The sequence below is a fragment of the Chelonia mydas genome, chromosome 11, assembly GCF_015237465.2.
Source record: "Chelonia mydas isolate rCheMyd1 chromosome 11, rCheMyd1.pri.v2, whole genome shotgun sequence".
Classification (NCBI taxonomy): domain Eukaryota; kingdom Metazoa; phylum Chordata; order Testudines; family Cheloniidae; genus Chelonia; species Chelonia mydas.
Window position 1 is genome coordinate 5,381,970 of NC_051251.2, and position 24,789 is coordinate 5,406,758.

Below are 24,789 nucleotides of genomic sequence, written 5' to 3' on the forward strand. Positions count from 1 at the left end.
AGATCGTGACCCTGTTGAAGGAGGAGAGGCAGTGTTTTGGGGGTGTCTCGAATGTTGGACCATACTGCAGTGGTCAGGACTCAGTGCTGCTGTGGATTTTGTATTGTTAACTGTACTTGTGTTACGTTGCATAGGGAGATAACCTATAAGGAATGTAATAAGCCCTCCAAACCCTACAGTGTACTAGACAACCCGGACTCAACCTTCTCGGGCCCACTATAATGGGAAGTCTGGAACACTAATTGGAATAGGTGTAGTATGCCCGTACGAGAGAAGGTGCAGGGCATGGTACTACACAAGGGGCAGTGGGACAGATGGAGCATCGACACCTTCCACCTTGATGCCTGGCCCTATCAGGAAATGTGTCGCCATATGTCCTATGCTTTTCCAGGGATACCTGGGCAGGAGGATCCCAAAAGAAAAAAGAAAAAAAAGGGGTGGAGTGTTAGGATATAGATATTCAGGCCTGTCTGTAAAGGCCTATACTCTAAGAATTTTGGTGTATTCTTATCACTTGGCTAGTTATAGAGGTATAAAAGAGAGAATCAAAATCACTGTCTGCTGGTGTAAGGGCCTTCTCTTACTGTGACAGTCTGAGGCCCTGTGCTTAGGCTAAGGCCTTTGGCTAAGCAGCAGAGGCAGCCATAAGCTAGGAAGCGACCGGTCACATCCTCACATTCCAAACTAGTCACATTGAAAGAAGGTGCTATTGGGCTCTTAGGAATACAATCCTGTCCTGATAATGCCTATCACCTCCAGAGAAAGGGAAGTGCCTAGAAAATGTAAAAGGAAACAGCATCCTGTCTGGCAAGAACTCACTTATCAATACTGGGATGTGAAATCCTCACTTCTGTATTGTTTTGTCATTATAATTCCCACTTTGCTATTGTTTGTCTGTATAATCTCTGTCTGGTTCTGTGATTGTTCCTGTCTGCTGTATAATTAATTTTGCTGGGTGTAAACTAATTAAGGTGGTGGGATATAATTGGTTACATAATCATGTTACAATATGTTAGGATTGGTTAGTTAAATTTCAGGAAAATGATTGGTTAAGGTATAGCTAAGCAGAACTCAAGTTTTACTATATAATCTGTAGTCAATGAGGAAGTGAGGGGGCGTGGGTGGGAGGGAGGGGGCGTGGGTGGGAGATGGGAACAGGGAACGGGGGTAAGGAAATTGGAATCATGTTTTGCTAAAGGGGGAGATGGGAACAGGGAATGGGAGTGGGGAAACTGGAATCCTGTTTTGCTAAGGGCAGGAATGGGAACAGGGACACAGGTGTAAGGCTCTGTGGTGTCAGAGCTGGGAAGGAGGATACTAAGGAAGGAAACTGGAATCATGCTTGCTGGAAGTTCACCCCAATAAACATCGAATTGTTTGCACCTTTGGACTTCGGGTATTGTTGCTCTCTGTTCATGCGAGAAGGACCAGGGAAGTGAGTGGGTGAAGGAATAAGCCCCCTAACACGCAGTATAAAAGCATTTGATCAGAACACTAATACTTCTGGAAGTGCAGGTGTATAAGATGCCCTGTATTCCCTATATTAGCTGAAGAAGAAATTATACTGCAGTCAACCCACAGGGAAATTTACAAGCTAAAGAAGCCACATCTGATGGAATAGGATAGACACTAATTAGACACACAGGAACTCAGAAGCACCAAATTTTGGAGTAACAGGGTGCCACACAGAGACAAAAAGGAAAATAACCTGACAAATGTGAGCTTGGTGAGCAGAAAATTTACATTCATTGTAATCAAAAGGACTTCACCATTATCAATTATGATCTCTAGGTGCAGGATGCAACCTTAGTGACTGAGTCAGCGTGATCATGGATGGCGCGTGTGTAGCTGTCTGTACATTTATGTCATTATGACACTTACCACGATAGTACAGCCACCTCTGGGCTGGAACAGAGTTGCTGGCTATCAACACTGCTCCAGAGTTTAGTACAGGAAGTGGAGAATAATAGTGGAATATTATATTCCACCGAAACCAGAGGAGGAATTCAGGGAGGCAGAATGGAATTTGGCCAGATGAGTGGAGTTAACAGATGCCAAAAAGAGTTGCAAGATCTTTACCAAGCATCCTGAGAGGCTGGACTGGCCCGCTGCACTGATGCAGTTAGAGGACGCTCTTTGTGGGGGAGCCACCCTAAGGAGAGGACAGTGTATCCTGGAGCACTTTAAAAGCTTTCCCCTCCAAAGCATGTGGGATCTACCAGGACCACAACCTCAGGCACCACGGTTACAAGCCCCAGAGCGCTAGACAGGCAAACTAGCGAGGACGGCGTAGTATGGCCAAGGGTATAGTTCCACTGTAGCTGGGGCGTGCTTTCGCCGCTGGGCGGGGCGGACACACGCTAGCTCTGCTTGCACCAGTATGCTAAAAATACCAGCCTGGGCGTTGCGATCTGGGTGGCAGCCTGAGCTAGCCGCCCGGGCTTGGCCCCGGGGGCCGGGTGGGCTTGTGCTCAGGTGGCTAGACGGTGCCGCCACGTCCACACGGTTATTTTCAGCATGCTTGCCCGAGGGGAGCGGGCACGGGGCAGGCGGCACACGGCCAGCAGCCGTGGAGCCGGAGCCTAAGTGGCTCGTTTCGAGTGAGGCCATTCTGCACCAACTTTCCGCTGACAGCCCATTTCCCTGCCACTCCGCTCTGCAGATTAAGCCCAGAGTTTATTGCCGCTCAGAAACGATGTTATCCATAAAACAGCTCAGCTAGGTCTGGTGATTGCTCTAAGGTTTTTTAACACCCCCCCCCCCCGCCCTTCTTCCTGCTAAACCCACTGAGTTAAAGGCCTGGTTAACGTCTACTTTAAGTCTGCCTTAGATTTATTGAGTCATCAAAATTTAAAGGGCAGCTTTTTTTAAAAAGCTTTTAGTTCTAAGCTGTTGGGCTTTTGCAAAGCTGGTTCCATGGGTAACGACGTTTCTTCTTCCGCCCCTTGAACAAGCTACCTCTTTGGCAGTGCTGAGCTCCCGCTAGATCTAAAGGAGGGACCATCGAGAAGCTATTCGTTCCTGGGGACGTTTTCTCCCTGAATGTCTGGGCGTAAGTGGCACGCGCATAACTGGGATCGATCAGTTACCATGCGGGGAGCGCAGACCCCTAAGAAAGCCAAGGCATTAGGGAAAGGTTACATTGATCTCTGTGGAGGCTGCAGGGCTTAAATTGCATGTGCTGTGTGTGATATGGTGTGTACTGTATAGATTACGTGGGCCAACCACTCTTGGCTCCAGGCCTCCTACTGTGTATGAATGGAACAGCCTCCCTCAACTTGTTTAACTAAGTCAATGGCTGCAGATAGGACATTGGGCGGGGAGGGCCAGGGCTCTGAGGTGGTATCAAATATTCCCTCTCTCACAGGTGCCCGGCAGGCTGGCTCTTGCTCCCACGCTCAGGGTTTAGCTGTTCGCCATATGCGGGGTTAGGAAGGAATTTTCCCCCATGTCACACTGGCAGTGACCGCAGGGGGTTTTCCCCTTCCTCTGCAGCAGGTGAGTGTGGGTCGCTTGCCAGGATTATCTGGGTATAGTTCAATCATTTCCCTGCCATTGCAGGGGGCCTTGGGCACTGGTGCACCTCTGTCTGGCGCACATAATAATCTAGTCTCCCATGGGCTGTAATGCTGGTGTCTAATTTTGATTGGGGGTTTAGTGCTTGGGTGCTGGCTCATGTTGGTGGCCTGTCATTCCCCCCCCCCACCTCCCCGAAGAAGTGAGAGGGAAGAAAAGCAACTCATCAACACACTAATGAATCATCTTTAATCGTTAGAGATGGGTCCAAAACAAAACCCCGGCTCTGGCCATGGCTGAACGGGAGGAGATATTTGGAGCTGGCTGGTGCTGAGCTCTGCAGCTTAGGCCCACGGGGTGGAGTGTTTATCCAGAACTGCACAGAAAGTCCACGCTGGGAAAACACTTGGTGGGCTCCAGCCAGCTTCTAGTTGCCCAGGGATTGATGACTTTTTCGCCATCATGGCTGGCTCTCAGTGTCCCTCTTGCTTGCTGTCTTGGCAAAAAGGTCAAGGGTCAAATGGGACCGATATATTCTCCCCCTGCCTAGAGATGAAGAGAATGGAGGCACGTTGGGAGGGGCCGGAGTGTGCGTCCACAGCCAGTGGTGTACCTGTGCCTGGGGAGAAATAAGTGGGCGTGATCTTCCAGGGGGATGGTATGACTCCATCATTTCCCCTTGGCACTACCAAATCTGCATTAACAAAAGAGCGCGAGGACACCTGGTTCCCCCAGCCCCGGGGGTGAGACAATCACTTGGCAGAGCCAACCAGCTTAAAAGTCATGGCAAGTAAACACAAACACATGGCTGAATAGGGAAACAGCCCTCTGCTCGCTGTGTTGTTCCATGCCTCAGCTTTGCTAACGGGCTTCGTCTTCTCCCGGCCCTTTAATATCCCTGCACCGCATTCATGCGCAAAAGCTGTCCCACTTTGATACTCACTCATATAAATGTTAACACAGCTATATAGGATGCAGCTGTCCGCCGGATAATTGCACAGAGCTGCTTCGGTTTCTTGCCGGTTGTGAAGTGTCTGCAGACACCCTAGTGGGGTGGCCAGGTATTTAGGCACCTAAAGATGCAGACAAGTATCTAGGAGGATTTATAAGCTCCCAAGCAAGTTAGGTGCCTGACTTCTATTGAAATCAAGGGGAGTTGGGTGTTTAACCTGCTCAGGTGCTTTTGAAAAGCCCATTAAAGGGCTGTCAGAGGTATTTAAGCTCCTAAAGATGCAAGCTGGCCCGCAGTCTGAGGTCTTGTCAGAGATCACAGAGGGCTTTAGACATTACTCTTTAGCACTGGCAGATAGCAGTTCCAAAGCTCTTGAGACCCACGATGGATAAGCATGGTAAACGCACATTTCAGCCCCTGTCCACGTGAAAGCATATTGCAGTGCCTTGGGGTTTGAAGCTGTTGCAATTACCTATGGTATAGGACTCGGACTCAGGAGAGCTGGCTTCAGTGCCTAACTCTTCCACGGACTCCTTGTGTAACCTTGGGCAAGTCACTTAGTTGCTCTGTAGCTCAGTTCCCTACCTGTAAAATGGGTATATTAGGCCCCTTTTCCCACTCTGTCTGTCTTATCTGTTTAGACCATCTTTGGGGCAGGGCCTGTCTCTTATGAGGGGTCTGCCCAATACCTCACACAATGACATCCCAGTCTCAGTATCTAGGTGCCACTGTAATGCAACTGACCCACTTTGTAATTTCTATTCTACTTTAATTACCACCCAAGGGAAAGTTCTGCTTCCCTACGGAAACTTCCAGCTAACGAACCCCGTCCGGATTGTGTCCCTGTTGGAGCTGGAGGCGTAGAGCCAAATCATCAAATGCAGAAGGGCAGAAAATAGTGACATTCAAAGCTGCTTTTCTGTGAAAAATAGAAAACATAACCTCTGAGCTGATGAGTGTAACATACTCCCTCTTTCACAACGGAAGGAGGGTGAGAGGAATGGCGGCCAGCATTTTAAAATACGGCTGGTAACACTAATACCTTGGCTTTCGATAGAATTCCCACAGCCCCCCTCCGATTGCTCACGGCTGTTAAACCCAGAGATTGATGGGATTTTGCGGTGGTATAAAATAGTTGCTTAGCTGCACGGCGCTCATGGTGTCTCCGACAAAGCCAAGTTTCTGTGGTGTAAATGTGGTTAGAATATTGGTCAGAAGTAGCCCGGTTGCAACACCCCATGGTTAGTGAAACACACAGACTCACACAGTACAAGACAGCAGCATAATAACCAGAGCAGAAGCCAGCCAGCCAGGAATGAAAGAACAGTTTCATGACATGCACACATTGCTTTAAAACAATTGTGTGGGGTTTTTTTGGCGCCCTCCCCCGCAATAAATTCCTGTGTTAAAGAAACAGGCTACTGAACGATGCACATCCACACTTTGTAAACAGAGTATTTTGGGGGTACGTGGACCGAATTTGGGTGAACCCATTACATAAAACCAGTGTTACTGATGCACCTGCAACAGTGAGGGTAATTAATTCCTGGAACAATTTACCAAGGGCTCTCCTGGGTTTGCCATCACTGGCAAGTTTTAGATCTCCATCGGCTGTTTTCTAAAAGATCTGCTCTTGTTCAACCAGGAATGAATTCAGGGAAGTTCTGTGGCCTGTGTCATGCATGGCAGACTAGATTATTTTAAAATACTGAACAGACAAAGCGTGGTGGCACTGGGGAAAGAGACAATGTGATTTTCCCCCAAGGTCACCAGTGGAGTCAGGCTTACAATCAAGGGTTTCTAAGCCCTAATCCGTCACCTTAGCCACTGGCCCAAACGATCTCTCACCAATAATGGTTTCATAGAATGACTGCAAAGGAGCTGTGCCTGCTTGCCCCAACTGAGGACTTGGCCCAATATATTCAATATAAAAGCAGGGCATGAAAGTAAAATTGATCGGAAGACACTTGCCATTACTATCTTGACATTTCCTGCCCCTTTGGTATGTGCGGTATTTCCTATACCCAGACAAGGAATACTGCAAATATCGCCGTATTAGAACGCCTGCTGGTGGTAAACGTCAGATGTTAATGGTGCCGTTGTATTAAGATAACAAGCCAATAAGCTCTTTCCCCTTAACTCTTTCATGGCTGGTCTCCTTTGGACCCAACGACTTTCATTCTTGAGGTAGAGTCCGGGTGGCTTGCCTGCAGTAACTCTGTTAGGGCTGAAATGAGGCTGAGAGGACCACCAAGTGACGGGCCAGACTGTACCTTTTGGCACCGATCAGCGCTAGGGATGGGGAGTAAACGCCACCTGGGGAAACTCCCCCTCCCGCCACCAAGGCAGAGCGAAACAGGAGGTGTCATCCATTTGCTGTTGGCCAAACCCAGCAGCCATCTTGGGATGCGCCCGGCGCTGGCTCAGCTATGTTGGCCAGCGTGTAACAAGGTGAAGCTAAGTCTCCATCCTTTCCCCAACCATCCACTCCACCGAGGGAGTAAGTGGGCATTAGCCATGCTTACGCCTGCATGGCCAAGCCCCAGGTCCAGGTAGCCTGCATAGAAGGTACAAGGGGCCTTCTTACTCCCTTGCATAGATGTGGCAGTATCTACCCCTTAGATCACGGGTACCCAAACTTTTCATGGTCATGCCCCCCCCTTGCCTATGTCCATGCCCCCCTGGGACTGGGGCCATGGGTGGTGGGCAGGGGTGGACAGGGTAAGGGGGCCAACGCTGGGGCCACAGCTGTGGGTGGGGCTGGGGTCGGGAACTGAGCTGCGGCCAGGGGCTGAGGCATGGGGGGCGGGGCCCCAAGACTGGGGGGCGGGGCCAGAGTGGGGCTGGGTGGTGCTCCCTCCCTGCCCCCCATGGAGGCTGGTCCGGGCCCCGCTGCGCCCCCACGAACATTCCTCCACGCACCCCAGCTTGGGGACCTCTGCCTTAAATTGTAAATTCTTCATGGCCTGCATTGAGTCCCTCCCTCTGTTTGTCTGCACTGAGCACAACAGGGCCGTTGATTGTGTTCGCCGTTCACGCCCTTTGGCATGAAGTGGCGACATTCCACATGTCTCCACAACTACAGCAGCTCTGGGGAGGGGAGTTGGGTGCAGCTGAAGGATGACTGATAGAATTTCTGAGCTACCTTTAGCTTCCTCTTGTGGTGCACTACAGAAGAACTGCTGCGCCTTTTCGAAAGGTCTGTGTCCTGAAATGTGCATCCAGCTGGGGACAGGAGACAGCTGGGATATTTTCCCCCTGGCCCTGCACTGGGGCTCTCCTTTCTTCATTCTCTGCTTTAGCAAAGTGGCTAGTCGTGAATAACAAATAATTACAACTCACCTTGAGGCCCCCTGGATGAGGACCCCGTTGTGCTAGTCGCTGTGTATCCACATAGATAAAAAAAGCTTCTAAACCACGATCTGGCAGACAAAAGACAGAGTGTCACCGGCTGTTAGAAGGACGCTGTTCAAGTCGTTTGATAATAGAAGAATGTTCCGTCTAGCAGACAAAGGTATAACAAGGTCCAATGGCTGGAAGTTGGTTAGACAAATTCAGATGAGAAATAAGGTACACATTTTTAACAGCGAGGGTAATTAGCCCCTGGAACCATTTACCAATGGTCGTGGGGGATTCCCCATCACTGGCAATTTTTAAACCAAGATCGGATGTTTTCCCAAAAGGTCTGCTCCAGTTCAAACAGGCATTAACTCCATGAAGTCCTATGGCCTGTGTTATGCAGGCCTGTGTTAATGATCACAGTGGTCCCTTGGAGTCTAGGAAAGCTGGAAGTAAGTCTAAATATGGCCCTGGACAGCAGTCCCTTCTATAATTTCTTCACTGTGAGAGCCTGTCCCTGTATTTATTGTTTTTGGGCACTGTGAACCATACAGACCGTGTATAACAAAGACATTCAGGATGCAGACCAGCAAACCCAGGACACAGGTAATGTGCCTATTGGCTTCAGGGGGGCTGCTTGTCCGGGTAAAGGATTGTGTGGGATCAGAACTCCACTCAGGAATATAGAGGCAGGTCCATGCTTGCAGGGGGCCTTCTGTGTGTCCTCTTCCGCACATGGGGTCCACAGCCTTTCCCCCCCTTTCCTAACCTTGCGGAGAGTTCTCAGCGGGTCTGGCAATCTGCAAGTAGGGAGAAGCTGGGTGGGAGTGGGGCTGAGATCTCAGTGTGTTAGCCACATGGAAGTTAATACTGTGTCACACAGCAGCTGTGTACTAACATTCCCCAGGGGTGGGCACCAGGTGCGGGGCCTATGTAGCGCTGTGCCGGTGTGTGACACAGAGAGAGGAGGTGGCTTGTCCGAGGCCACCCAGTGAGCCTGTGGCACGGAAACCAGATCTCTCGGTTTGCCATGAAATGCTGAAGTCACACAGCCAACCTTCCTCCCCTAACATTCAACTAGTTCGTTCCTTTTTATTGACTTCTTTACATTCACAGCACATTTTAACAATGAGCGGCAATGCGATCAGAAGGAGACCCTTGTTGACTTATGCAGGGCTTGCCCCTCAAACCCAGAAGCAGCAAAGATCTGGCTCTTTACACGAAGTATCTTTCCCTGGACATCATCCCTATCTTGCTGGTCTCCAAATGGGAGTTCCTCAAGGTGGCGGTGTTGCTACATGGTTGGAATGGTTCCTGTCGCCTTGATTTCTCCCAGTTTTATCCCAACAGTCAGCAGCAGGGGTTTCACATGCAGGCTACGGTGGGATGAGGCTGCAGTATGCTGTGTCTCACCCAGGTTGGGTTTAATTAAGGACACTCTGAAGTAGCCCACATTAGGCAACGTATATTTGAAGTCAAAGCTCCATAGGCATTTAATGGGTCTTAGGACAAGCCTGAACTTTGACTTGCATCTGGCAATTCAATTTTGAATCACGGCACCATCACAAGAGTTCGTTGTTCTGCATTTGGCACGGCTAACAAAAATGTAACCCTCCCTCCTTTGGCTAAAGCTCTGTTACAACAGAAAGAGACGGGTAGCACGCACAGCGGACACGCTAGGTCAGTGGTTTTCAGCCTGTGGTCTGCGGACTCTCTGGGGTTTGCAGACTATGCCTATTTCCAAAGGGGTTTGCACCACCATTTGAAATTTATTAGGGGTCCGCAAATGAAAAAAGGCCGAGAAACCACTGTGCTAGGTAAACCGTTCTAAGGGGCAGCCATAAGTCGGCGCATTGCTCCCCTGTTGATTTCATATTCCCCAATTCTCAGTGAAACTAAAGACTTCTCAAGAAAGCAGCTGACTCTCTCTCTTTTGAGTCTCTTTGCTGCCCTTCCCTAGCTGTGTGATAACTTACAGCCTCATGTGACACACGGCAGAATCCATGCGATAAACTGTTCATCTGACTGATTCCCCTGTGCTCTGGGACTGATTGGAGGTACTCAGAGGTTTGAAATGTTACAACCAGCTGCCATTTAAAAGCAGAATCAACCAGTTAACTAACAAAACATTGCCTTTCTTTCCCTGTTCAGTATGTAATTCCCACTACTTCAAAAAATCACACCAATCTGGGATGGTAAATATCCAGTCCTGGACTAGTGACAGGTCTGGTCTGATATCTAGTGACCCTGTAGGAAGAGAAATCAAAGCTTTTTCCCAGTGGACAGGAGGGGGTCCCTGAGTGGTTCTAGGGGCGTTGGCACTTGCTTCTCGTCTTGGAGGGGTCCCCGGTACTGGACTTTGCAGTCATGCATTCTAGTCCTGGTTCTGCCACTGATGTGCTGTGCAGCCTTTGGCAAGTCAATTCACCTCCATACCTGGGGGTTTCCCATCTGTAAAATGGGGTAATGATACCGACCGAAGATTAGTTAATATTTGTAAAGCAGTATGAGTATGTAGGGTCAAACTCAGCCTTGCTGAAAGTGGGCACAACCCCACTGAGTTTAGCAGATTCACACTAGGGCTATATTAGCCCAACCTCCTTTAGTGTAAGACAATGGGGGTATTTTCCAGATTCTCTGTGACCCTTTTGCTGGAAACATTTCTGCAAAATTGAACCCAGAATGACGATGAAAAAGGGACAAAGCATCAGAAGTGCAGAGTCAGAAGTGGTTTTATGGACGTCGCAAACCATGTAATTTTTAAAATCCTCAGGTGCTTTTTTTTTTTGGGCTCGGTGAGATCCCATTGTTTCCTTGGAACGTGGACAATGCTATCAAAGCTTTCTCTTTCAGCATAGCTCTGGATTGTAATCGCCAATATTCGGTCGGTTTAAATGGGCATTAAAATGCAAATGATCCATTTTTAATAGGCATAGCAGAGACAGTCTCCGAGGTATCAGGAGTCAAAATCAACACAATTTCAGCCTCTTCTTTTAGCTTGCACCCTTCTGCTTCACATTTCCTTTGCTTCTCTATTCCTTTCCATTTCCTCCCCCTCTCTTCCCAGATCAACCCCCCACTCCCCTTGCAAACATCATTCCTATGGCAGGAGAGATACTAGGCTCTTCAGCACCTCAGTGAAGACTGAAACCCAAGAGGGGAGGATAACGAGTTGCAGAGCAGGAGGTTTACAGGATGCCAATACAGCAAGGGCAGAGAGTAATACAATATGGAGCTGTTAACCGCACGACAAAATAAACACTCCTTTGGGAAAAATCTAACACTAATGCCCATTAGCTTAATAGGCTTGTGGTTAAGGCATAGGGGCCAGGAAGCAGGAGATCTGGGTTTTATATGCAGTTGTGCCATAGACTTCAGGACACTCAAGAAGTGCGATCCTCATTGGGCTCTTAATGGTCCTGTGCTTCAATCGTCTCATCTATCCAAAGTACCCTGAGTATCCTAACATGGACTGGCCTCCCTGAGGGTGTTCTGAGGCTACGTCTGCAAAGAGCCCATGTTAGCTGGGGCTACCGAAGAACAGAGCCCAGGGATGGAATTTTCTCCCGTTCATGTCTCCGGATCTTGCCAGTCGTTCCATTCTGACAAAAGCTGCATCAAAGACTTTCATTTTTCGGGGCGGGTACTTTGCCCCTGCACCGCCCTGAGGCCTCGCCCCCACTCTGCCCCTTCCCCCAAAACCCCACTCTCGCTCCACCTCTTCCTGCCTGCCCCTCCCCCAAGGTCCCACCCTCACAGTCTCTTCCCGCCCCCACTCGGCCTCTTCCTGCCCCCTCCCCCAAGGCCCCCACTTTCACTCCACCTCTTCCTGCCCGCTCCCTGGAGTGCCCCCCTCCTGCTGCTGAACATGGGTGGGGCCAGCCGAATAGCTGATTGGCAGGTGGCAGGTGGGTGCTGAGCACTCCCTATTTTTTGTTTCCTTGGGTGCTCCAGCCCTGAAGCACCCATGGAGTCAGTGCTGTCCAGAGTCTGCTCTAAATCCAGCCTTCGATGCACAGGTGCTAACTTATGCAAGTGGCATTCATGGGGAAGCGCTGGGGATTCTTCTTCTTAACGAACACCAAGCAAATTCTCCTACACTTATATACCCAGCCTGGGCTTTGTCAAGCCTGACCTTGAAAACCTCTAAGGAAGGAGATTCCATCACCTCCCTAGGTAACGCATTCCAGTGCTTCACCACCCTCCTAGGGGGAAGTTTTTCCTAACATCCAACCTAAACCTCCCCCACTACAACTTGAGACCATTACTCCTTGTTCTGTCATCTGGTACCACTGAGAACAGCCTAGATCCAGCTTCTCGTCCACTGTAACCCCTAGGTCCTTTTCTGCAGAACTGCTGCCTCGCCATTCGGTCCCTATTCTTCCGACCTAAGTGAAGGACTCTGATGATGTTAATGGACTATCAGGGACAGGGAAATATATTCTTATTGTCCTTTGTAATTTTGAGTCGCACAACGATCCAGAAACCGTTCTCAACATTTCTTGCGCTTCTTCTTTGTGCCTCAGACTTGCTGAAATAATATTAGCACACTCACTTCCCTAGAGTTATAAGGGCAGAAGAAGTCATGGTTGTTTGCAGCTCTGGCAAAGAATTAAACCATAGCTCCCATGTGACCAAGTGTATCCCCATCTACTTAGATTGTGAGCTCTGCAGGGCTGGGACTGTCTTTTTATTTTCTATCTTAGACACTTAACTGCCCCCCCCCCACCCCATCACCATAGCATTTGAGCACCTCACATTCATTAATGGATTTAGCCTCACAGAACCCTGGTTATTATCCCCAGGAACTGATTGGAGGAGAGAGTTTAACACTCAGATCTTCAACTCCTAATTCTCTAACTACCTTTGAGGATCAGGGCATACAGGACTTGCCCAAGGTCACTGAGAAAGTCTGGTGGAGCAAGGCATTGAACATGCTGCTGTTGAGTTCCAGATGAGTCCCCTACCTCAGAGGGCACAGCTGGGCTCAGTATTACTCACTTTTCCATAACACCATCCATCTCTGCAGGATCCCAGAGCACACTACAAACATACTGTATATATCAGAGATGGCGCCAGCCTAACTCCCCCAGACTTGAACACTTCCAAACTTGGAGGAAGTTTGGATTCAGCTCCGATATTTGTGTCTTGCTGAACTCTACAGAATGGGCTGAGCCAAGACTCTGCCCCTGTGCTGATCGCCCCCCCAAGTCTGAGAAAATCTGGAATTGGATCTGGTCTGCCTCTAAAAGACACCCAAACATAGGAATCTTTCTTCCTGTCCCTGCACATGGCATGACTAAACGTCAGCCTTTTAGGACAGAAAGTGAAGAGAATTTGTATCCAACTGAAAATGCAGGGGGTATTAACCTAGGCAGAATATGTTCAACCAATCTGGAAGCTGGAGGACATTGAAGCTAAGACCCTGGCTGAGTAAAGTGCCATGGGAACTTTAGTAACCATAGTCAGGAACCTGGTTTTGCCTTCGAGGCAAGAAAATGGCCCCTCCAGCATACAGCCACCAGCTGAGGCACAGTTCTCCTGTGAGTCAGAAGGAATATGGCCATGGGCATGAATTGCAAACACCACTTTCCTACAGCAACCTGGGTTCTCCCTTCCATACAAGCACTGAGCATACTTCACCATGCATAGCCCGTGAGAGCCGATGGGATCACAGCCTCAGGTTATAGGACTTAGCAGGCGCCTTTGTGCATATAAATAAATACACGGAAACATTAGAGGCAGCACAGATAATGGCGCCTATAGTTAACATTACCTGACACTCCCATTCTAAGAGTCTGTTTTCAGTTGCTCCTAACTGTGCCAAACTTAAATTTTCCATGCTGGGTCTTTGCTTCAGGCTGAATATTTCTGGAAAGTTTCAGCTAAGAATGATTCATTGTTTTGTCCAGGTTAAAAAAATTCTTCCAACCATTTTCTTGAGACCCTTTGGTGCCTCAGTGCTTTGGAGCAGGGACTTGAAATTTGGCAGGGTGGTTGTGCCTTTCCCCACCCCTGTGAAAACCAACCCAAATCTGGCCAAAAATCTTAGTTCACGCATACTCAGTAGAGACTTGATAGAGTTTGGCAGCTAAATTCTCTAAAGATTCTATCTGCGCTGGGCATGCTCCATCCAGCCCCTCACAGTTCCTGTGTGCCTACTGGACTGCACATGAGCCATTCCCACAGAGTGATCCAGCGTGTTCCAGAGGACTTTAGGGACTGAGCAGAACTTTCCAGGCAATTGTTCCTTCCATCTGCAGGAGGCCTCTGTGATGCTGGACAATGGAACTGAAAGCAGGGAGCATGTCTTTCCTGTGCTCTCTGTGTGCCCCAGGGAGTGTGAAGGAAGAATAGGAACAGCCTGACTTGAATGCAGAGGGGGAGGAAAAAGTGGGGGTGGAGGCAGGGTCAAAAGCAGAGGGAGGTGGAAGCAGAGAGGCATTGGTAGGGCTGTAAGAAAGTTGAAATTTTTTTGGTTCAAACAAATGTAGCTGCAGCTTGTGACAGCTGTGGCTGCAGCTACCTTCCAAAGCAGAGCAGCCACACAGAGGAGACGCCATGTGGCTCTTGAAAGCCAACATGACGGAGGGGCAGCCAGGCCAAATTTGAGTCATGTTGCAACCTCGTGTACCAGGGTGTAATGCAACTTGCTCAGATTTGGCCCATCTGTCCCTCTGTCATGATGGCTGGGCCAAATCTGAGCGAGTGGCATTGCGACCTGGAGTATGGGGTGGCAATGCCACCCAAATGTGTGGCAGCTATAAAAAGCTGCTGTGTGTGTTAAAATTGTGGGCCGTGATTTTATTGCAGAAACCGCAATGTTTCTTTCAGCCTTAGGCATAGGATTGAGGTGGGGAGAGGGGCCGGAGCTGGGGATGGGGGAAAAATGAGGAAGTGCCATGGGAGAGGACAGGAGCAGGGGGATGAGCAGGAGCTGGGAAGGGGAGAGTGGGGCAGAAGAAGCTATAACCATTCGAGAACACTCTCCTCCAGAGTCTGGAGCCGAACCCAAGTTTTCTGAATCTCCATATTTCATTGCCATCTAGCAAACAGCTGTGAAACCCACTGGCAAAATGTTGCCATCCCTCTCTAGTGGCAGGTCCACACAGAAGACAAAAGCCCCCTATTGCTACCCGTTACTCCATTCACTCATGTTGTAGAGGACTGTGCTATGGATCTAAAGAGCTCAGCCCTGCCGATGATCGATCCATGTGGCTCTACAGGATGAAATTTTTGTTTTCTCCATTTTAATTTTTTTTAATAAAAAATTAGCAAATACCTCCCTTCCCCCAGGTCTCCAGCAGGGGGCTTCTAGATCTAGTTGACCCTGTCACACTCAAAAAAAGAACATCAAAGTCAATCACTCAAAAGTTAGGCGATGTCAGAATTAAAGTCTTCTGCGTAACTTTTTTCCAGCCCTCTTATACATATGAATTATGATACAGTCATTGATGATCTGATCACCTCCTATTGTTCCCTAGGATCCCTGCCTCGTTCAGTTTGACCTGCTCTGGGGATGAAACAGGGTTGTGTAGGGCCCTTGCCTCATTCATTGCAGAAGGTGTGTGGTGAATCAGACTGCAGGACAAGAAAGCACGATCTGTGATTAAGGCAGCTGAATGAAACTCCAGAGTATTGGACTGTATCCCTGCCTCTGGCACCGCATCCTCTGTGATGCTGGGCAAGTCTGGGAGGAGTGGTAGATATGCTGGAGGGGAGGGATAGGATACAGAAGGACCTAGACAAATTGGAGGATTGGGCCAAAAGAAATCTGATGAGGTTCAATAAGGATAAGTGCAGGGTCCTGCACTTAGGACGGAAGAACCCAATGCACCGCTACAGACTAGGGACCGAATGGCTAGGCAGCAGTTCTGCGGAAAAGGACCTAGGGGTGACAGTGGACGAGAAGCTGGATATGAGTCAGCAGTGTGCCCTTGTTGCCAAGAAGGCCAATGGCATTTTGGGATGTATAAGTAGGGGCATAGCGAGCAGATCGAGGGACGTGATCGTTCCCCTCTATTCGACACTGGTGAGGCCTCATCTGGAGTACTGTGTCCAGTTTTGGGCCCCACACTACAAGAAGGATGTGGATAAATTGGAAAGAGTCCAGCGAAGGGCAACAAAAATGATTAGGGGTCTAGAGCACATGACTTATGAGGAGAGGCTGAGGGAGCTGGGATTGTTTAGTCTGCAGAAGAGAAGAATGAGGGGGGATTTGATAGCTGCTTTCAACTACCTGAAAGGGGGTTCCAAAGAGGATGGCTCTAGACTGTTCTCAATGGTAGCAGATGACAGAACGAGGAGTAATGGTCTCAAGTTGCAATGGGGGAGGTTTAGATTGGATATTAGGAAAAACTTTTTCACTAAGAGGGTGGTGAAACACTGGAATGCGTTACCTAGGGAGGTGGTAGAATCTCCTTCCTTACAGGTTTTTAAGGTCAGGCTTGACAAAGCCCTGGCTGGGATGATTTAACTGGGACTTGGTCCTGCTTTGAGCAGGGGGTTGGACTAGATGACCTTCTGGGGTCCCTTCCAACCCTGATATTCTATGATTCTATGATTCTATAAGTCACTTCATCCAAACTTTTCCCCACTGGTGTGTTCCTCATTTTATAGGTTCCTAACCTGAGACAGCTGGAGTCTGCTTTGCAGAAGAGTTGAGTACCCACAGCCACAACTGATGTCAATGGGAGCTGTGCTCTGAACATATAAAGGGCTAAGAATTCAGAAAAATCAGACCGTGGGCTTTTCAAATCGAGCATCCAAAATTAGTTGAAACTTGACAATTTTGGCTTTATTCTCCTTGCCTCGGGGTGTAAAATGGGAATAATAATCCACCTCAAATGGGCAATGAATATAAATTCATTAAGATTTGTAAAGAACTGAGTCACTACATTAGAAAAGCCCACAAGGAAATGAATCATTCTATATTCACTGCACACCATCCAAACCCTGCAATGAACCATGGCTGGGGCCACACATTGAATGATGAAGAAATATTGATTAGCTGCCCATTCAGGGAGCACTGTCCCTTCTCTGAACTGAGTAAAGCAGGATTGTACATAAAAAAGTAGTATATGATCATGTAATTAAAGATTGTGCTGTAAATGCATATGCAAAGGGGGCTGAATTAAGGTTGTATAGGCAACCTGAATTCTGGCATTGCCTAACTTTGGCGTGCTTGACTTTGCAACCTTAACGTTCTTTTAACATGTTTTTTTTTGCATGCAATATATATTTAAATGGAAAACATGTAGTGATGAAAATCTTTCCATTCACTGACTTCTTAATTTCCTTATCTGAGCTGTAGTTACTGAGTCTGCTGCCTCATTGGTTGTACAACATAATATCTGACCATCTCTTAGAAGTGCAAGAGAACAGCACTATGCTGGAAAGTATTGGTCCAGTGGAGTGGAAACTTAGGGGTGTGTGTGTATGTGTGAACAATTGCATAGTTAAATCCTAGAGAATGCAGATCTGTAGCACTCTCTTTGCTGAAAGACAAACTCCTATAACAGCAGACAAGTAAATACATGTGAAACTGTCACTCTCTCTTTTGTCTTCGCAATTTCAGTAAGGAACCTCCTTAGCAAGTCAGTCAATACCAGCTTCCTAGTGCAAACCCACATTGGCAAGGGAGTGAGGGGAAGAAGAATGCTTGCCGGAACGCTAATAGAAAAAAAATCAATTGAGTTTGACTTTATTAATTATTATTTTCTCTTTCCAGTGTAGAGGATCATAAAAAACACTCTGCATTTTACAGAGGGCCAGATTGTGCCCCCCGCTAACACAGTGTCATTGGCACAAAACAACCTGAAATCTGGCTCTAGGCCACCCTCGTGTGCAGCGCCCAGTGTCGAAGGTATGCCAGAAGCACAGCAGGAGGGCAAAAGAGACAGTGGTGCATACAGCATCCTCAGAATTGCCCTATTTTGCACCAGCACCAAACAACTGTCTGAGAGTGCAGAGCCCAGAGATTTTAAGGGCTAGTTTAGAAATATTATATTTTTGCAAAGATAAATTTCCTTACTTCTGTCACCAGTAAGGCCTTCAATTATTAAAACTGAAACAATTTTATAGGCCAAATTTACTTTTAATGCTGCCTGTTTGGGTTTTTTTTTTTCTTTTTTGCATTTCCCTCAGCTTAAAAATTAGAAACGGAACTAGTCAGGTTCACGTTCTCCTTCTGATGGCCTCATAACTGCAAAGTGTTGTGGCTCCCCCATAATTTGCCCTTTTATGCAAATTATGTATCAAGATAATTTGCATATTTGGGAATAATTTGTGTACAGCCATAAACTTCAGCTTGAAAATACCCTTGTGATTCAGTGCAGGCGAAAGGTCAGATCCTGCGGATTCTTAGATTCCAAGGACAGACAGGACCATTGTGATCATCTAGGTTCATGTCCTATATAACACAGGCCAGAGCACTTCCCCAAAATAACTCCTAGAGCATATTTTATAGAAAAACATCCAGTCTTGATTTTAAAATTGTCAGAGATGGAGAATCCATTGTGACCCTTGGTAAATTATTCCAATGGTTAATTACTCTCACTGTTAAAACTGTGCACCGTATTTCCAGTTTTTAATCTAACTTCAACTTTCAGTCATTGGATCATGTTATACTTTTCTCTGCTAGAGTGAAGAGCCCATTATTAAATATTTGTTCCCCATGTAGGTACTTATAGCCTGTAAGTTCCCCATTAGCTTAACAGAGAGAAGGTGTCATAAAAATAAAGGGAAGGGTAATTATCTTTCTGTATACAGTGCTATAAAATCCCTCCTGACCAGAGGCAAAACCCTTTCACCTGTAAAGGGTTAAGAAAGTAAGATAACCTCGCTGGCACCTGACCAAAATGACCAATGAGGGGAAAAGATACTTTCAAAGCTGGAGGGGGGGAAACAAAGGGTCTGGGTGATGCTTTTGCCGGGAACAGATCAAGAATGCAGTCTCAGAACTTCTGTTAGTTAGTAAGTAATCTAGCTAGAAATGCATTAGATTTCCTTCTGTTTAATGGCTGGTAAAATAAGCTGTGCTGGACAGAATGTATATTCCTGTTTTTGTGTCTTTTTGTAACTTAAGGTTTTGCCTAGAGGGATTCTCCATGTTTTGAATCCGATTACCCTATAAGGTATTTACCATCCTGATTTTACAGAGGTGATTCTTTTACCTTTTCTTTAATTAAAATTCTTCTTTTAATAACCCGATTGATTTTTCATTGTTCTTAAGATCCAAGGGTTTGGGTCTGTGTTCACCTGTACAAATTGGTGAGGATTCTTATCAAGCCTTCCCCAGGAATGGAGGTGTAGGGCTTGGGGGAAGATGTCTCCAAGTGGGCTCTTTCCCTGTTCTTTGTTTAACACGCTTGGTGGTGGAAGCATAGGGTTCAAGGACAAGGCAAAGTTTGTCCCTTGGAGAAGTTTTTAACCTAAGCTGGTAAAAATAAGCTTAGGGGGTCTTTCATGCAGGTCCCCACATCTGTACCCTAGAGTTCAGAGTGGGGAAGGAACCCTGACAGAAGGTTATTCTTCTAGGGCATGTTTTCTAATCCTTTAGTCATTCTCGTGGCTCTTCTCTGAGCTTTCTTCAATTTTTCAACATCCTTCTTGAATTGTGGGCACCAGCACTGGACCCAGTATTCCAGCAGTGGTCACATCAGTGCCAAATACAGAAGTACAATAACTTCTCTACTTCTGCTTGAGATTCCCCTGTATATGCATCCAAAGACTGCATTCACCCTTTTGGCTACAGCATCATACAGGGAGCTTATGTTTAGCTGATTACGCACCATGACTTAAATCTTTTTCAGAATCACTGCTTCCCAGGATAGAGTTTCCCACAGTGTAAATATGGCCTACTTCCTTTGTTCCTAGAGTTATACATTTAGCCATATTAAAAACACAGATTGTGGCCAGTTTGCCAACCGACCTAGATCACTCTGTATTAGTTACTAGTCCTCTTCCTTATTTACCCCAATTTTTGGGTCATCTGCAAACTTTATCAGTGATTTTATGTTTTCTTTCATCTCATCAATAAAAGCAATGTAGGGCCATGAACAGAGCCCTGGGGGACACCACTAGAAACACACCCGGCTTGATGCTGATTTCCTGTTTACATTTACTATTGAGACCTATCAGTTAGCCAGTTTTTAATCCCTATAATGTGTGACGTGTTAATTTTATATTGTTCTAGTTTCATTAATCATGTCAGGTGGTACCAAGTCAAATGCATTATATAAGTGTAAGTATATTACATTAACACAATTACCTTTGTCAACTAATGTATAATTTCATTGTAAGGGGTGCACTCATCTCTCACAACCGCCCCATCTCAGTGCATGTGGGTCTTCGCTGAGTCACACAGTCTGTATGTGGGAAAAAAAAAAAAATCAACCCCCCTTCTGGGATATATGTCCAACAAGGGGCCTATCTCAGCACCCTCTGTAAGGTCCCTTGATCTGCAGCTCTATCTCTGGGCTCGCTTCTCAATCAGTCCAGCAGGGCCTATCACAGTACCCTGGTTCAAACTGTTTCTCCGTCCCTTCTGGGCTCTCCCAAATTGTCCCTGCTTTTCAAGCAGTCCTAACCCTGATGTGGGGCCAAATCCTCCAAGGCTTCCTCCCTAGGGACTCTTTGCCTCTCTGGGCCTTTCTGGCCCCAGCTCTTCAGCTGGGCCACTAAAAGAATTCAGTTCCCCTTCCAGGATGCATCAAAGTCCAGGCCACTTTCTCAGTGGCTGGTAGAAGGGTCTGGGCCAGCCCTCTACTCCAGGTCCCAGCCAGGAACCTATAGATAGCAGCCATCCACCACATCTCTTTAAATAAACTGCATCACTGCAACAATTTCCTGGGCCACTTCCCTGCAGCCCCAGTTCATTCTTCACCCTTACCTCGATGTCTTGTCCTGGTTGAGTCTCAGCAGCCAATCCAGAACTCCTTTGTGTTCCTCTTGGCCTCTGTCAGCACTGCTCTCTCCAGGGTCCTGTAGCTCCCTCAGTCAGCCAGGCACACCATCCATGCTCCTCCAACACTAGCAAGGAACTGATCTCATGCTGGCCTGCAGCTCTTCTTATACTAGCCTGCTGGATCCTGATTGGCTGCTTCCCACACAGCCACTCTAGTCAGCTTGGAGGACCTCTCTACTGCAAGGCCTCCAGCAGGGGGCTTCCTGACCTAGCTGACCCTGTCACACTCATTAAAAAAGACATCAAGCTAGTCTGACAGGATCTATTTTCCATAAATCCATGTTGATTGGCATTAATTATGTTACCCTCTTTTAATTCTTTTTTAATCAAATCCCATATCAATTGCTCCATTATCTTGCCTGGGATTGATGTCAGACTGATTACCTAGGTCATCGCATTTACCATTTAAAAATATTGGGACAACAGTAGCTGTCTTCGCATCTTCTGGAATTTCCTCAGTGTTCCAAGTCTTATTGCAAAGCAACACTAATGGCCCAGCAAGATCTTCAGCCAGCTTTTTAGCCAGCTCTTTAAAAACTCTTGGATATAAGTTTTCCAGACCTGGTAATTTAAAACTGTCTAACTTGAATAGCTGCTGTTTAACATCCTTCTGAGAGTCCCATAAGATGAGACTACACCTTCTGTATCTTCCCCAAATACAGAATAGAAATATTTACTGAACACCTCTGCCTTTTCTGCATTATTATTGATAATTCTACCCTTTCCACCCAGCTAGGATTCCTTTTGTTCCTAATATACTTAAAACTCCTTTTTATTGTCCTTAACTCTGCTGGCCATAAATATCTCATAGTGTCTCTTTGCTTCCCTTATAAACTTTCTACAATTCCTAACTTCTGATTCATATACCTTACTATTAATCTCTCCTTTCTTCCATTTCATTCATTCATATATATATATTTGGGCTGACGAGTGATTAAAAAAATTAATCACGATTAATCACACTGTTAAACAATAATAGAATACCATTTATATAAATATTTTTGGATGTTTTCCACATTTTCAAATATATTGATTTCAGCTACAAAACAGAGTAAAAAGTGTACAGTGTTCACTTTATATTTATTTTTTATTATAAATATTTGCACTGTAAAAATAAAAGAAATAGCATTTTTCAATTCACTTAATACAAGTACTGTACTGCAATCTCTTTATCATTTGAACTTACAAATGTAGAGTTATGTACAAAAAATAACTGCATTCAAAAATAAAACAATGTAAAACTTTAGAGCCTACAAGTCCACTCAGTCCTACTTCTTGTTCAGCCAATCAAGTTTGTTTACATTTGCAGGAGATAATGATGACCGCTTCTTGTTTAAATTGTCACCTGAGAGTGAGAACAGGCGTTTGCATGGCACTGTTGTAGCTGGTGTTGCAAGATATTTGTGTGACAGATGCGCTAAAGATTCTTATGTCCCTTCATGCTTCAGCCTCTGTTCCAGAGGACATGTGTTCACGCTGATGACAGGTTCTGCTTGATAATGATCCAAAGCAGTGCAGACCAACGCATGTTCATTTTCATCATCTGAGTCAGATGTCACCAGCAGAAGGTTGATTTTCTTTTTTGGTGGTTCGGGTTCTGTAGTTTCCGCATCAGAGTGTTGCTCTTTTAAGACTTCTGAAAGCATGCTCCACTCCCCTCCCCACTCAGATTTTGGAAGGCACCTCAGATTCTTAAATTTTGGGTCGCGTGCTGTAGCTATGTTTAGAAATCTCACATTGGTACCTTCTTTGCGTTTTGTCAAATCTACAGTGAAAGTGTTCTTAAAATGAACATGAGCTGGGTCATCATCCGAGACTGCTATAGCATGAAATATATGGCAGAATGTGGGTAAAACAGAGCAGGGGACATACAATTCTCCCCCAAGGAGTTCAGTCACAAATTTAATTAATGCATTATTTTTTTAACGAGTGTCATCAGCATGGAAGCATGTCCTCTGGAATGGTGGCTGAAGCATGAAGGGGCATATGAATGCTCAGCATATCTGGAACGTAAATACCTTGCAATGCTGGCTACAAAAGTGCTATGTGAACGTCTGTTCTCACTTTCACGTGACATTGTAAATAAGTAGCAGGCAGCATTATCTCCTGTAAATGTAAACAAACTTTTTTCTCTTTGTGATTAGCTGAACAAGAAATAGGATTGGGTGGACTTGTAGGCTCTAAAGTTTTGCATTGTTTTATTTTAGAGTGCAGTTATGTGACAAAAACAAATCTAGATTTGTATATTGCGCTTTCATGATAAAGACATTGCACTATGGTACTTGTATGAGCTGAACTGAAAAATACTATTTCTTTTATCATTTTTACAGTGCAAATATTTGTAATCCAAACAATATAAAGTGAGCACCGTACACTTTGTATTCTGTGTTGTAATTGAAATCTATATATTTGAAAATGTAGAAAAAACATCCAAAATATTTAATAAATTTCAATTGGTATTCTATTGTTCAACAGTGTGATTAAAACTGCGATTAATCACGATTAATTTTTTTGAGTTAATCGCATGAGTTAACTGCGATTAATCAACAGAACTAATATACATATAAAATTTATAACCAATATCCCCTTCTTCCTTGATTGAGGGATTGTGGCTTTTGGGGCATCTAATAAGGTGTTCTTAAACAATTCCCAATTATCATTTACATTTTTCTGATTAAATTCTTCCTCCTGGCTGATCTGTCTAATTGTTTTCAGCTGTGAAATGTGAAATTGGCCATTTTAAAGCACCAAGTGTATAACTGGTTTGGACTTTATTCTGTTTGCACAGAATGTCAACAGGGTTATTTCCAGAGTAAGAATGGCAGGATCTGGGTCAGAGTGAAAATGGTTTTTAGAGAGGAAAGGACACCTTGCTGCTTTTCATTTTCAAGAAGCACAGAAAATAGAGATGGATAAGACCTACTAGTCCTTGTCAGTACTGCTGCCTAGTCCTGCTAAATAGGGACCATGCAGACTAGCTATTGGTCCCACTGAAGTCAATGGGAGTTTTGCCATTCACTTCAATGGGAGCAGAATTTGACCATTTGACTTTACTGGGGCTTGAATTTATTTCTTAGAAATTAATTGCAAAGGTTCTACATTCCTGGCACATTTTTACATACAGTTCTGCACTGTGGGTGACATTCCTCCCATGCAGAGGGTCAACGAAAGGCCGATACACGACTTATGTCCTCCGAATTGGGCTGAAATAATGTAGAGACCTTGCCTGCACAGTGGTGAATTTCACCCTTGGTGAATTAAAACAAATATCTGCAGCACCCACTGTGGTGTTCAGTGATCCCTCAGTGCCTGGAAAAGAAGCTCAGACTTTAAAGGCACAGGATCCATTATCATACCCACTACTGCTTGCTTCATTGCCTGGCTGGGTAGAGAGGCCATAGTCACAATGATGCTATGAATCAGTCCTTGAAGAGGAGAGAATCCTTCCATGATTTATCTAGGTGGGATATGCATGTTGGCTGGACTCTTACAGTAATTGCTTAATTATGATTCTGCTCCCTTTGACAACAGCAAAAAAGGCTGAAGAGTGGAGATGGGAAATACCATAAAACAGGGATTGGAACATCCCCAAACGTCTCTGCAACTCAACCCTCTTGCTATAATGAGCTGAACCAAAACACTGGGTCATATCTCACCACTTGATCTCTGGAGAACATGTCATCCTGAGCCAAACTTTGTGGCCTTTTGTTCTCTTGTAGAGAACAGGAAAATTCTCCACACCTGCTTCAGATTCCAAAGTCGATTTTATTGGCCTGTGCGGTTATTTTCTACCTTGGTGATGTTGACTCAACTTCTTGTTTCCCCCCAGCCAAAAAAATATGCTTTATGGTATTTAGAAATAGAAAAGAAAAATACCTGTTCATAAGGAAAAAATATATGAATGTAAAAAAGCTTGTTAGAACTGCTGAAATTGAGGTCAAACAGAAAAGATCTATTACGTTACCTATCCTTCTCCGTTCCCCCACCCTCTGGCCAATAAAGAGTTGTTCTCGCC

The 24,789-nt window shown here is 46.0% G+C and overlaps 1 long non-coding RNA gene across 5 annotated transcripts; it reads right to left on the reverse strand.

Moving 5' to 3' along the window:
- Positions 1 to 3,729: 3,729 nt before the first annotated feature.
- Positions 3,730 to 20,834, reverse strand: LOC122462311. 5 transcript variants are annotated; one of them, XR_006284789.1, is made up of 5 exons: positions 20,700 to 20,834; positions 20,079 to 20,175; positions 7,811 to 7,890; positions 6,742 to 7,025; positions 3,730 to 4,135 (listed from the first exon to the last, which is right to left on the reverse strand). It is a non-coding gene; the product is annotated as an uncharacterized LOC122462311 (long non-coding RNA). The 5 variants fall into 5 exon arrangements; XR_006284791.1 differs by lacking the exon at positions 6,742 to 7,025 and adding an exon at positions 5,511 to 5,650 and having other exon boundaries at positions 3,731 to 4,135; XR_006284792.1 differs by lacking the exon at positions 6,742 to 7,025 and having other exon boundaries at positions 3,734 to 4,135.
- Between the last annotated feature and the right edge of the window lie 3,955 nt (positions 20,835 to 24,789).